At 41.1% G+C, this 12,778-nt stretch overlaps 1 protein-coding gene and 1 long non-coding RNA gene across 3 annotated transcripts in view; both read right to left on the bottom strand.

The window, feature by feature from the left end:
* GFOD1 (glucose-fructose oxidoreductase domain containing 1) overlaps positions 1 to 12,778 on the bottom strand; it is a 69,722-nt gene that overhangs the window by 39,318 nt on the left and 17,626 nt on the right. The window lies entirely within an intron of this gene.
* Positions 46 to 8,926, bottom strand: LOC109366585. Of its 2 annotated transcripts, none has more exons than XR_002112964.2 (3): positions 4,835 to 8,926; positions 4,567 to 4,660; positions 46 to 4,439 (listed from the first exon to the last, which is right to left on the bottom strand). It is a non-coding gene; the product is annotated as an uncharacterized LOC109366585 (long non-coding RNA). The 2 variants fall into 2 exon arrangements; XR_002112963.2 differs by having other exon boundaries at positions 4,921 to 8,926.

Raw genomic sequence — 12,778 nt, 5'->3', positions numbered from 1 at the left:
TTCTTCCCATTTGGGGTTTTTGAATTTTAGAACACTGCATGCATTACCAGCCTATCTCCAAAAAACCTGAGCAGGGCTTTTGTGTACAGCAACATTGGCAAGAAAGATATCTTAAAAATAGAAAAATGTGACAAATCATGTGAGCTGTGAAAGGAGTTGTTTTTCTTGTTCCATCTTTATGGTGATACCCAGTGTTCACAATGGGCTCCGATGTGACAAGACAGTGAAAATGCAATATTTGACAAACCAAAATTACCTGTCACAGGCAAAACTTTTAGCTTGTTTTTCTCAAATTGACTCAATTTTCAGCAGATTGTGTCTGTCAGTACCAGTATGAGACCTTTCTCCTGTCCTTCAGATCTCTACCAGGGTGTAAAAAAGAGCCACCATCCTCTCACACCATGCTACACTTGTCACCACCCACTCCTCCCATCTCACTGCTCCTTAAGACACTCGTTTCTGTTCCCAGAACGTATCTTCCAGACAGAATCAAAAGTGATTTCATCTCAGCTGGAAGCCTAAGTCCTTCCATATACTACTGGCTTGGTTCCCTTTGTTTAAACCAAAGGTTTTCCCCAAAAAACTGCACGGAGAAAAGGGCTCTTCAGTTTCTTGGTCTGTGATTTGCTTGCAAAAGTCTCTTGCTGAAGCGTGCAGGGCTCACACTGAGGTTGTTCTAGTCAGAAAAACAGACAAAAGTAACCTCCTGATGGTTGAGCATGCATTGTTTGAATGACAGTTGGACTAGATGATCTTAGAGGTCTTTTCTAACCTACATGATTCTATGAATGGATATGAGGTGCTTTGCTTCACAGACTTTTCTGAGCTCACTGGCCCCAAAATGCTCTAACGATAAAAAAATATGCCACCTAGAATAGTTGAAAGTTTCCTGCTAATTCTTTCTTCTAGAATATCAGAATATGTTTCTGCACAAAGATTCAATTCGTTTAACTGAATTTGTTTAACTGTTTTTGTTACAACTTCCTCTTGGTCTGTCTTTGTGCTCAATAAGGTCATAAGCTCTCAGAGAAAGGAACATGTATATTTACGGACTTCAAATACAATTTTTTTGGCCCTGAAGAGACCCTACAGATGCCACAGGAAAATAAATAATGAACTTGTTTAAGTTACTGACCTTCTGAATCTGGCCTGCAGCAAACGTCCCTTCTCCTTGTACAACCAGAAAAGGCAAAAGGATGAATACTGCTCAAGGCTAAAATGCTTTACAAAAGCTACCGTAATCCAGGGCTGACCAGATCATATGCTTCTGCATCCTGTCAGCCCCTGCATCACATGGACGTTTCTAAAGAGCAAACAAACATCAAAAGAAACATGGTTCACCATCAGAGTCCCAAATATTTGTGTTTCCTGAGCTCCTGCCAGGCAATGTCTCCTTCCACAAGTGATGCCCTGGAGACAGAGAAAGTATGTACCAAAGAGGAATGCCATGTGGAGTCTGCAACTGAAGCCTGATGTAGCTTAACAAGACAGAAGAAATAAATGCCAAACCCCCTGAGACTGTTCTGGACGCAGACCAGGTCTGAGGGCATCAGTGTGCAAGTGGGGGTGTCTCCCAGGCACCCACACACTGCACGACCCGGGCCAGAAGGCAGGGCACTGGGAAGGAAGCTGTATAAAAACATCTTCACTGTGAGACTGAGCAGAGCTCTGCCAGCTGAACACAGCAGTGCTGCATTTGCACTGACATTAATTTCTCTGTTTAGTTACTATAAGGAAAGTATTTCTTGGCGATTCACAAGGAGCCTTTGTTGTCCAGTTCACAGTCTCTCTGCGTCTGAAGCACTAAGCTGCTTCCCATGCACAGTAAACCTTTTCATGCTGTGCACAGGCTGGTTAAGACAAGAGACAGGGCAACCTGAAAGCTGAAGAGAAAGACAATTTTCATTTCAGCACCTAGATAACACACAGATATTGCTAAGCATCTTGGAGCAAAAAGTGGGAACTGCAGGCAAAGCCACTGCTGTGTTTACTTTTTCCCAATTTGTATCCTGCTGGGTCTCACAGACATCAAATCACTATGCCTGATCAAAACTCTGTAGTGTCTTTGTTCAAGAGGAAGAATAAATTAGTTCTGCCGTGCCAAATTCTGGTTTGGAAAATTACCATTTACCTACCCATGAATTTCCCCATAATAACAGCATGAGTACTGCTCCCTGCCTGAATGCTGTGAGCATGGGCAGAGTTCCTTTGTGCCTTCTGACAAGTGGCACCTCTCAGCTCTCAGCAAAGCAGCATTTCAGAAACTGGTGAATGAGCTCCCACTGTCTGCAGGGAAAAAAAATCAAAGATCAGAAATATCCTCAATAAATCCAGATATACTTTACAGATACGTGTTTGCCAAATCCAAATGAATTATGAGAAGGGTTTACATTGAACGTAATGCACAGAAGCCTGAACTGCAACTGCAGGATGTATTTGATTCTTTCTCTAAAGATTGAAGCTGCTTTTCCCACAAATATGTGTTCTTACATCTGCAAGCTACGGTGTAGAACTACATAAGCAGCCTCCCATTTTGGTATATACAAAATATTCAATCACATAACTAAAAGAGAACAATTATCTGGTATAGAGTCTCAGGTAAAGGGACTTCAGAAAGCCCAGCACGGAGCAAGGCTGATCACTCCTGGTTACAGTGGTGCAACTACCAGCTCCCATGGCCATCTAGCAAATTACAGGCCTAAGCAGTGATTTTCTTCCTATATTTCCATGTCCAAAGATTGGAAGGGAACCATCCCCTCATTTTGAAATGCTGCCTGTGTGCAGTGCTTATTATTTGCTTTCTGAGCCTGGACTGCACTGTAAGAACAGCTAGCAAGATTCTGCAATGGCTAGTAATTATAGTATCATTAAGGTAGGGGAATGAGCAGCTATCCCTGCAACACTATGAGGTGTTAGGGCAGTTGCTTATTGAGATGGCCCCTCCAATAGTTCTTTCAATCTCACAGATACTATTGACCTTTGTACAGGGCTTAAACACTTGACTGCATTTTATTCTATCTGCAACGTCTCTTGTTCCAACTCGCTGCCTTTTCTAAATGAATGGTTACAATCAACACTTTCAAGAGCAGCCACTGATTCTGGATGATTCTGAATTTGACAGCCTACTACATGACCCAACAACGCTGCTATTTCAGGTGTTCTGAGTGTAACAGTGAGGGCATGTGTTCAGTAGCAATCAAAATCAGGTGCAAGAGATCCCTCTGCTTCCTTACTATTCCGTTGAAATGGAACTCCACTGGCAAGCGGAGTGTGGCTTGCAGAAATGCAAGTGACCAGGGGTGTCACATAGCTGTTGAGGGATTCCACAGTCTCCTCTACACAGAAGGTAGCCAGATGTCTTGGTCATGGGCTGTGCCTTGTCACTTTAGTATCAACAGACAAATGGACAGAGTCATCTCCACAAGGCTAGCACATATGCAACAGAATTACTGACTTCCAAGCCCACACTTCAGCTAGAAGACCACATACATCCTTCTTACTACTAATGGTTCCCCCTTGTGTCTGTTAGCAATGGATGATACAGCATATTCTCAACGACTCCCCAAGGTCTTAAATGACTCAACTGCTTTAGTTTACATGTGCAGGGACACTTTCTATGACTATATTTAGTTTTAGAAAGGGTCTGGAAAAGTGATATAACCACTGGAACGAGGAAGTATTTATCCCCCGACTGGAAACACATGATGATGATGTAAAGCTACTATTTGGAGAGTTCTATTTATACTGTTGTTTCCTGAATCTAACATGACTCAGAGAACGTCAGGACATGCTGTGGTCACTGCTGTAGTCTGCCACAATTTATGTCACAGTTTCGCAAAAGTCTGACCAACAGCAAGTCACCACCGAGCTGTGAGCAAGGGCTGAGCAACAGATGCTGAAATTTAGAGGAAGATTCACCCATCTAAGAAAAACTGGGTCCTGGGGGATAAATAGCATTTTAATTGATTTGGTTGGTTGGGCTTTTCTTCCCATGACTTCAGGTCTCCTGACATATGAGTCAAATAGCCTCTGTGGAAAAAAAATGATGTAAAGTCTACACATAGAAATGTACAGGGGAAAAAAAAATACACAACCCAAACTTTTGACAAATTCCCTCCTACAATGAATCCTCCATTAATAATTTGACCAGTTTGTTACCAGTACCTTTAAACTCTGTATTAATAATGGTAGGCCAGTAACATAATTATATGGGAAATAGCTAACAACTACTATATAATAAATACACAAGGACAGCCAGTGTGCAGTGAAGCTTTATTTCACTAACTGTTGCTTGTTGTGATTTTTTTTTAATTTTTACAAATCAATAACTGCCTTCCCAAAGCCAATTCCTTCTGCTGCTTGACATGTCTGGCATTTCTGTGATCACCACTTGTTTAGAAGTATTCACTGTAAGGTTTACAGAGGCAGAGGAGATCCAGCTGTAAAACAAGTTCCCAGGAGCAAATCTTGTGAATTCAGCCTGAATGCTTCCACTGTCATTTTGCTCAGACAAGAACAAGAGTCCAGTAAAGGGAATGGCATCCATCTATTTCCCTTTCTTTTTACCTTTAAAAAAATGAAACCATTGCACAACTCTCTGTATTCTGAGAGCAACAGCCAGATGTCCCATGGCTATGACCAGTCTGTCTGATGTAGCAGACTGCGAAAGAACAGGGTAAATGTTGTTAAAAAGAAGAAAGTAAGCAAAATTTCACATTTACAAGTGCCAGTGGATTACGCAAAGCTAGTTAGAAATGTTAGAAATGAGATAAACTGGCATTAGCATTCCTAACGATATTAATACTACCCAACACTAATTGTATACACCAATTACTCTTGCAAAGTCAAGGCGTGTGAACAAAGGATCATCCAAGATGAGGGGTTCCTTAAGCAAATCACAATCTAATGGCTCTGACACACCAAGCAGATCTCCAAATATGATCCTGTATTTCTAGGCCAGTGTTGTTTCTGGAACTCACCCATACCTGTCAGTCACAATGGTACAGTTATGCTGTATTCAGTACTGGCCTCTCTACCAGCACTTGGTTCAAGCAGAGTATAACTGATACCTTGACAAAGATGCAGCAGTTTTACACCTGCTTTGCACAAAACAGCCAAACAGAATAGCTAATTGAGCCATATTTATAGCTTAGATTTCACCAGTAGTTTATTCAGCTCTTTGACAGTTTAATACTTAACGGAATCATAAGGTGACTAAAAGATGCTACACCGTTCCATTCTAAAGGGCAGAAATCCCCATTTATTACAGCAGCAGGCAGGATGCCTAAGCAGTAAAATCATAGGGGAAAAAGAACAGCTCAGGAAAGAGAGGATCACAGGCAATTATCTTTCTTGAGATACCTCATGTCTCAGCCATGTCAGAAGCAGGTAGACTCGCTTCCAACAAAAAAGAGCTGGGATAAAAGTTCCACAAGACAGCCTCACAAAATTGTTTAAACTTTGGGACAAATGGGAAATAGGGAACAGCTAACTAAAAATCCTCGTGTTGCCGTATCAGTGAGTAGCACTCAGTCATTACAAACATCCAAGGGAGCCACACAGCCTTTGGTTCTCCAGAGACACCAAGGACATAAGGCATCCCCTGCCATCGCCCTGAATAGCCTTACTATTCTGCTCTCACAACAATTTCCCTTGCTCCTACCACTCTTATCCGGCCATTTTAAGTTTTGGCAATGGAAAGCTTAGAGGAGCTGCAAGATGCTTGTAATGTAATCCATATCAGAAGTTCCCCATTGGCCATAGCTTGCTTGCTGAACAACCCTATCCCCAAAAATACTTAGTTGAGGAAGGTAGAAAAAAAATTACATTATCAAATCCACCTTTGTTACTGCTGATATCTTTCACAGAAAGAAAAAATAAACACTGCACCGAGTGGCAGCATTGGCAGTGAGTGATTAATCACCATATAACTTTCGTGTCTCGTTACTGTTGCACACAATATTAATTCAATTGTTTGCCACGGTGAGAATGCTAATATAACCATTGATTGAATATATTCTGCATTACAGAATCGTTGTAACAGCATTAATCATCCAGCATCCAGCATCACAAATGGAACCTGACAACACCACAACAGCATTAATGCAGTAGCTGACTCCTCAGGCATGCAAAAAGAAAAAAAAATTATGACTATCTAGACTTGATTTCTCCTGCTTTACTCATGCCCTCCTTAGCATTCCCTCTAATATTCTATGGTCCTGTTATCTATGATACTCTGAGCAGCTTTTCTTCTTCCTCTGCAGCTTACCACTGAATTATTTTAGCAAATGGTTTCAGCTGTAGCTGAACTGATGATGCACAGAGGTACAACTATTTCCAGACTTCCACTTTCAGCGCTCGGTGAATTCTTAATCTGTCTTTAGGATGGTTCACCAAGAAAATCCACCTTTCAGCTCAAGCACGACAATGTAGAAGTAACGTTTTATTTCCCATCAGATTTCACCACCACTGTTGCTTTTCATCCTAGAGACAACACAGGTCAACCTTGTATTGCTAGCTGTTACCTTGGACATGCACTTTTTAGGTCTGCATATCTGGATTACGCTGAAGATCTTGCTTAGACAGAGCTTCTCCTGACAGCTGCTCCTGGTGTTCCCCAGCTTCACAGGATGCTTTTCTGATGCTTCACTTAGGAGTTAAGCTGAACACAAATTGGACTGTTATTCCCAAACAGAGGCACTACAAGTGCAGTAGATAGTAGAAAACACACTTTAAACCTATTCTAGAGTATTTTGCAAGACAGAGTAGACAGGACATCCTGCAGGTACTTTTTATACAGTGTCTGAACAGTTCTTCCTTTCTTGGGCTTCTGAAACCTGACATATCAAGTTACTCTGACAAAGTTTGCTCAAGTCCTAGTCAAGAGAAACTTGCTCTCCCCCACTCAGAACAGAACACTTCAGCAGAGATTGCTTTCCCAGCCCATCACTATCCCCTCGCTGCTGTCTACACCAGCTCTCTCCACACACTCTTGCATCAAACATAAGCTTCTTTATCTTATCTTTGGCTTCAAAGCTTTCCATCACTTATCTTCACCCTATCTATCATTTCTCACTTGGCACAGAGGTATCGATTCCTGCTGCTGCCAGTGAAGCCTTTCATTATTACCCAACAATCAGACTTTTCAACAAGCACTTCCATACTTTCCTATCCCTACACCTACCTCCTCCACCTTTACCAGACCTGACACCTGGAATGTAAAACAGTGCTTGTCTTCTCTTTACTCTCCCACATATTATCTATAGACACCTGTTATATATTGATTTATATTAAGATGAGAACCTCAGGAAAAGGAATCAGATTTCTCCTTTGTGCTGATACAGTACCTAGCATGGTGGAATCCTGCTCATGTGACAGGTAAGGCCAAGAGTATGGTGATGTGTAACCTAACAATAGTAGATAATGTGTGGTAACGTATGGTAACACAATGCAGATCTAATGCATGGCCATAGGCATATTGGCTTGTTCTGGATATAAGTAGTCTGTATACCAAAATGACTGAGAGGTAAAAGTAAGAAAACAAAATATATCACTGTGTATGCTATTCTTGGCTACACGGGTGTAAACCTGCAATTCTGTAACAAAATATTTCAGAATATGCACATCCTGATTTAATTATATAGCTTATTAGTAGACACCCACAGAAAAGGGAAACCATCATGGTCAGAAGTTGAGAGTCCCTCTTAAAATCTTCCTTAAGCACTCACAGACTCCTCAGCCCATCTGTTGCAAAAAGTTACACGGATATCATGGCTTATTATAGCATAGCTTGTTCCATTTTTTCTTACTGAAAGAAAACCGAACTGGTATAAAACTATCTTTATAGCCATACAGCTGCATCAGCATTAGTGTTTCTGTTGTGCAACCAGCACAAGTTTCATAATAGCTCAACGAGGAAAGTGAAGCCTAGTTGTAGCTCATTGAGTCATATGCTCACGTATAATAGCATCATGTGGAATAATCACTCTGAACAAGAATCATCCAGAAATCTTACATGGGAATTTCCACCTTTAACACACATTATTTTAAGCTTTGTCCCATTTTCAAAAGTAAGCAATTATAATACATCTTCTGAAGGCTTGGTGCTTCCGTGTAGAGAAAGGTCCAGGGCCATGTCTACACTGCAAGCAGAACATGACCACTGTGTGTGTCAACACACTTAAGTTCTATTCTAGCAGTAAGAGTGATGAAAGCACAGTATGGACATTCATGAATTGAAGCATACCTAGTGACTTTACACAGGGTGTGCTGATATTTGTGCTACTCCAGCTCCACTGATGCTGATTTCCACCTAGCTATGTTAAGATATACACGGCACCAAACACACATTTTTGGATTTGAGGACAGCTTTAGGCCACCAGGGTGAAAAACCGAGACTCTCACTCTGCTTTTGTTCCTGTTGTGTACTCTTGTTCTGGGGAGCCTGGGTCCTCAATATCATGGTCCTGAAAGCTTGAGATACAGAAGATGCTCTTCCTGAACGAAATACAGAGCAAATCCTCCTCGTTTTCTGCATGTTGAAAGGATTAAAGCGTGGCCATACCTACGATACAATGTCAAAGGCCTAACCAATCATAGAAAAAAAACTTTTTGCTTCTCCAGACATATAAACCAAGCATAGATTAACCATCTCTGACTGTGCAAGATATTTTTAATCCAGGCTTTTGGGTGACTTAGCAGCATTGGCAAAGGCCTGAATGGTATAAAGCATCAGTAGGGATTTTTACTGCAGAGTCTGCTCAAACTACATGTGCTCACAGTTACGCTATTCTTGCATGCATCAGTGAAGTAGAAAGAGCTTTAGCTAGGTTTGTTAGTCAAAATGCAAAATAAAAATAAAGAACAGAAAGTCCGTTGAAGTTTCACTATGTTTATCTAACCCACAAAAGCTTCTATAACTTTTTTTTTCTTTTTTTTTTAAGTCAAACTTGAAGGAAGGCCTGTATGCTCGAAAGTTTTTTTTTTCCTAATTTCATCAAATATAAGATGCCATGAGTTTCCACACAGCTTGCGTCACCATGACTGCACAATGCCAAAAAGGAAAAGCATTTGCAGTAGAAGTTTAAACTCTATTCAAAAAGAGTATGCAGGTCTTAAAAGGTGATGTTCTCCTCTTCTGTATCACATATACACACACACAAACACACACAAAACTGATTTTTCCCAGTTCTTTTTTCTCCATTAAGTATTGCCCTATTAGGTTCATGTGCAGCTTTCAGCAATTGTTTTCCTGCAGCCATCATGAAGAGCAGCAAGACCTTATCATCCAACATCTTTGCCATGCACGTTTTGCACAGCTGAAAATACTGAAAGGCCAAACACTTCACCTGTGCTTCCACTGGTACTTATTCCCATTCTTGAAGGGAGGAGCATTTCTCAGACTACGGTCTGAAAAAATAAACTCATATAAATGCCAAAACTACTCAAAATGGACTAGTTACAATTTCAGCCCAGGCTGAAGATACAGTACAGATCTTAGCTCTTACAAGCACATGGGTTGGAAGGAGCATCAAAAGATCTGAGAAAGGAATGGGAATAGTTCTACCCTCCCACCACCACCTCCAGTTTATAATTCAATCCAGCCAGCACAGCAAGCCAAACCATACTCCCTGTACTTTAAGAATATGCTAATCAGCACATAACTCCTTATTATCCATGCCTACACAGGCCCCAACACATTTTAACTGAGATGGCAATTACACTGTAACCTACATGGACATGTCTAAACAGGGGAGCTATTTTCCACATATTGACTAATTTGTGGCAAAATCCTACTGTAGTCAGAGAAAAGCCATACTTTTAGCATATGCTAGGTAATTACAGCAAGTTGATTTATAAGCTTGAGAATTTGGAATCATTATGAAGCTATGCTTTTTAATTATTATTATGTGATCATTACTTTAAATATCTTTGCATAGTTTCCAACCTGATGTACTTCCATGATTTGGGCTGCGTCAATCTCAAGAGAAAACCATTGACACAAGGTCACTTTCTACCACCTCACAAAGATAACGCACTTATTTCTTTTCTAAACCAAGACAGTTTGCTCCAAGGCAAATGTGCTTCTGAAAATTAGGTCATTTTCTGTGGTTCATCAAGTCCATTGTTTCCAAAAGTAAATAGCCATTATCCTTACTGATTGCGTAATTGTTCTCCTTCCTTAAACCAAGGGCTTTGAAGATGAGAGGGGAAAGGCTGCCCGGCTCAGATAGCCTCAGTGGGAAAGAACAGCCTGCTCTTGTACTTGCAGGAAGACTTGCTCTTGTTTTCGCTGCATTTAGGCTGTGTTTTGTTTACCAGTTAGAAGAATTATCAGAATTCAGAAGAGACTGAAGAACCATCCTGCAACCCTCCAGCAGGATATGGAAGCTGCCATACTAATCTTGCTATCTGTTCAAGTGTAGTTAAGGGCAGCAGAAGCCAGAGAGATCAGGAAAAGGAGTACAGGTTAAGGAGACAGACACCATAGGAGGGCATGTGGATGTTGAAACCTATTCTCTAGTTTCCTTCTCATAGTCATCAAATTTCGCCATAAAAGCTCACAAATCCAGTCAAAAAGCTGCACTAAGCTATGCAGATATCTTTCATGGCCACTAGCGTGGCACATTTGTGCGGAGGAATACAATTCACATTGGCAATGTGGTAAAAGGAGCTTCCCAGCTGAGTTTAAGGCACTTGCAAAACCAGCTCTTGGGAGAACACACTGTATCTAACTTGATAAGGCAGTTCTGGCCCCTCCCTCCATGCTTTTAAACCACTCACAAAGGAAGTTAAATTCAGCAGCCCAGGAAGGCTCAGTGTTTGCTTCCCTGCTCCCACTGCATATAGAAGCAACGAGGCGGAGCATTTCTGGAAAATTCATCTGAGGACCCAGGCCAAAGCTGGCCACAAGCACTGGGAACTCTCGTCATCTTCTATGGGCCCTGGTTCCATTCTAGGCAACATCATCATCCCACAGACCAGTGTCTTTCTTTCAGTCATTTACTGCTCAAAGTTTTCAGTGTCTGAGCTGGAGTAGAATGTATCGTTATTTAAGATCATTTTCATAACGCCTGCAGTACCTTTGGGAATTCATTTTTTCTCTCCTCCAAATAGCAGTGACTGAATTAAGCTTCTGCTTTCTATGGGCTACTTAGAATAGAAGATCAGTGCTCTCACTAAAAGAGTGCTAGAAAGCACCAGCCACACTGGATCATGCACTCTCACAAGTTTCACACTGAGCCCAGCTTAATTTGTCCAAAGAATCTGGGCAATTCAGTTAATGAGAAGTAGACACGCAACACTCCAGTTATTCAGAGCCTTGTGGAACAGCAGGTATCTGTGCCTTGTGCTCTATCACGTATCAGCAAGTGACTCAGAAACTGCAGTCCAAAGGAGGATTTCATATGTATTAACTAAACTACAAAGAAACATCTCAAAGAACAATGAGATGGTTAATAACTTGGAACGAATAACTTTGAATCTAAGAAATGCCATGTAACACACTGCAGGGAAGGATATCCAAAGATTGGTGCTGGTGTACATACCTAGATGTAATTCTTTAAAGGGGTTTCTCCATTAAACAGGGATGAAGATTTATAATGGTACTAGAGAGACAGTGAAGAATTAAAAACAAAACAAAAAAAAAACCAAAAAACTTCTGATTGTAAGAATTTATTTTCCTGAAATCAAAACTGACCATTATTCACTCACATTCAGAGTTCATTGCTGCTTGTCATACAATTCATGGTCGAGTTTCAGAAGCTGTCAGGTCTGACTAATCCAGGTAGAGACAGAGCCTTCCTGATAGGTACCAAAAAGACATTAAGATGACATATTTACAAAGACTGTAAACTAGATGCACATTTCTGTATGAACAAGATCTAATATGCCACATGTTCTTCATGTATTACATTTGGGTCTTGTAATACAACAACTGCAGTTTATTGTTCTTGAATTTAAGGCTGGTGGGAGCATGAGACTGACTTCCCCAGGGACCTGTATGCTGCTCCTGCACAGAACAGCAGCTATGATTTTTTTTCCACAGCATTCAGTCCAGAAAAGACCGAACACCTGAGAGTACAGGGGTTTTGATTTCCTTGTTCATTCAGTCCTCAGCAATCCTTCCAGAGGAAAACAGCCGCCAGGTTATTGCCACGGGTCCACACAATTTAAAGTGTATTGGTACAACTTAGGAAGCTCAACTAAATGTCCTCAGCATCTAATACAGCTAGGCTAACAGCAGAATCCCACTTAGTCTAGCTTTCTTTAGCACTCTCAAAGTGTTCAAAAATAAGATCTGTATATTCAAAATATCATGCCTAGCCATGGGTTTCCTTATATAGCAAAACATGTGAGTTTCCTTGTACAGATCTTACCTTGCTCAAATACTTAAGCACGCCTCCCAAAAAGGCCACAATGACCTCACAACAGAGTTCTGCCTTGATGCTATAAAATTACAGCTTCAGTTCAGGACACAGAACTGCAAATGGTTTCCAAAGAGTGCGTGTTAGTTTTAAGCAGCTGCTCACCACCCTTTTCCATCAGCTCTCAAATACCACTAGAACATCACCCAGTTGAATGGTGAGAGCTGCTAGACCAAGCTGGTCACTAAAGAGGTGAAAAATCACAGGTACTGTCTATCTGCCCAATATGGCTGTGATCAATGGGCCTAATGGGTTCCAGCAGCATCCCACAGACCAGCTTCATACAGCAGTGTGAAAACACATCACAACCTGTTCAATGCATACAGTAGTAAAGAATGAAGTGGTAAAGAGTG

The sequence above is a fragment of the Meleagris gallopavo genome, chromosome 3 (assembly GCF_000146605.3).
Source record: "Meleagris gallopavo isolate NT-WF06-2002-E0010 breed Aviagen turkey brand Nicholas breeding stock chromosome 3, Turkey_5.1, whole genome shotgun sequence".
NCBI lineage: Eukaryota > Metazoa > Chordata > Aves > Galliformes > Phasianidae > Meleagris > Meleagris gallopavo.
This window is presented reverse-complemented; position numbering and strand designations above follow the sequence as displayed.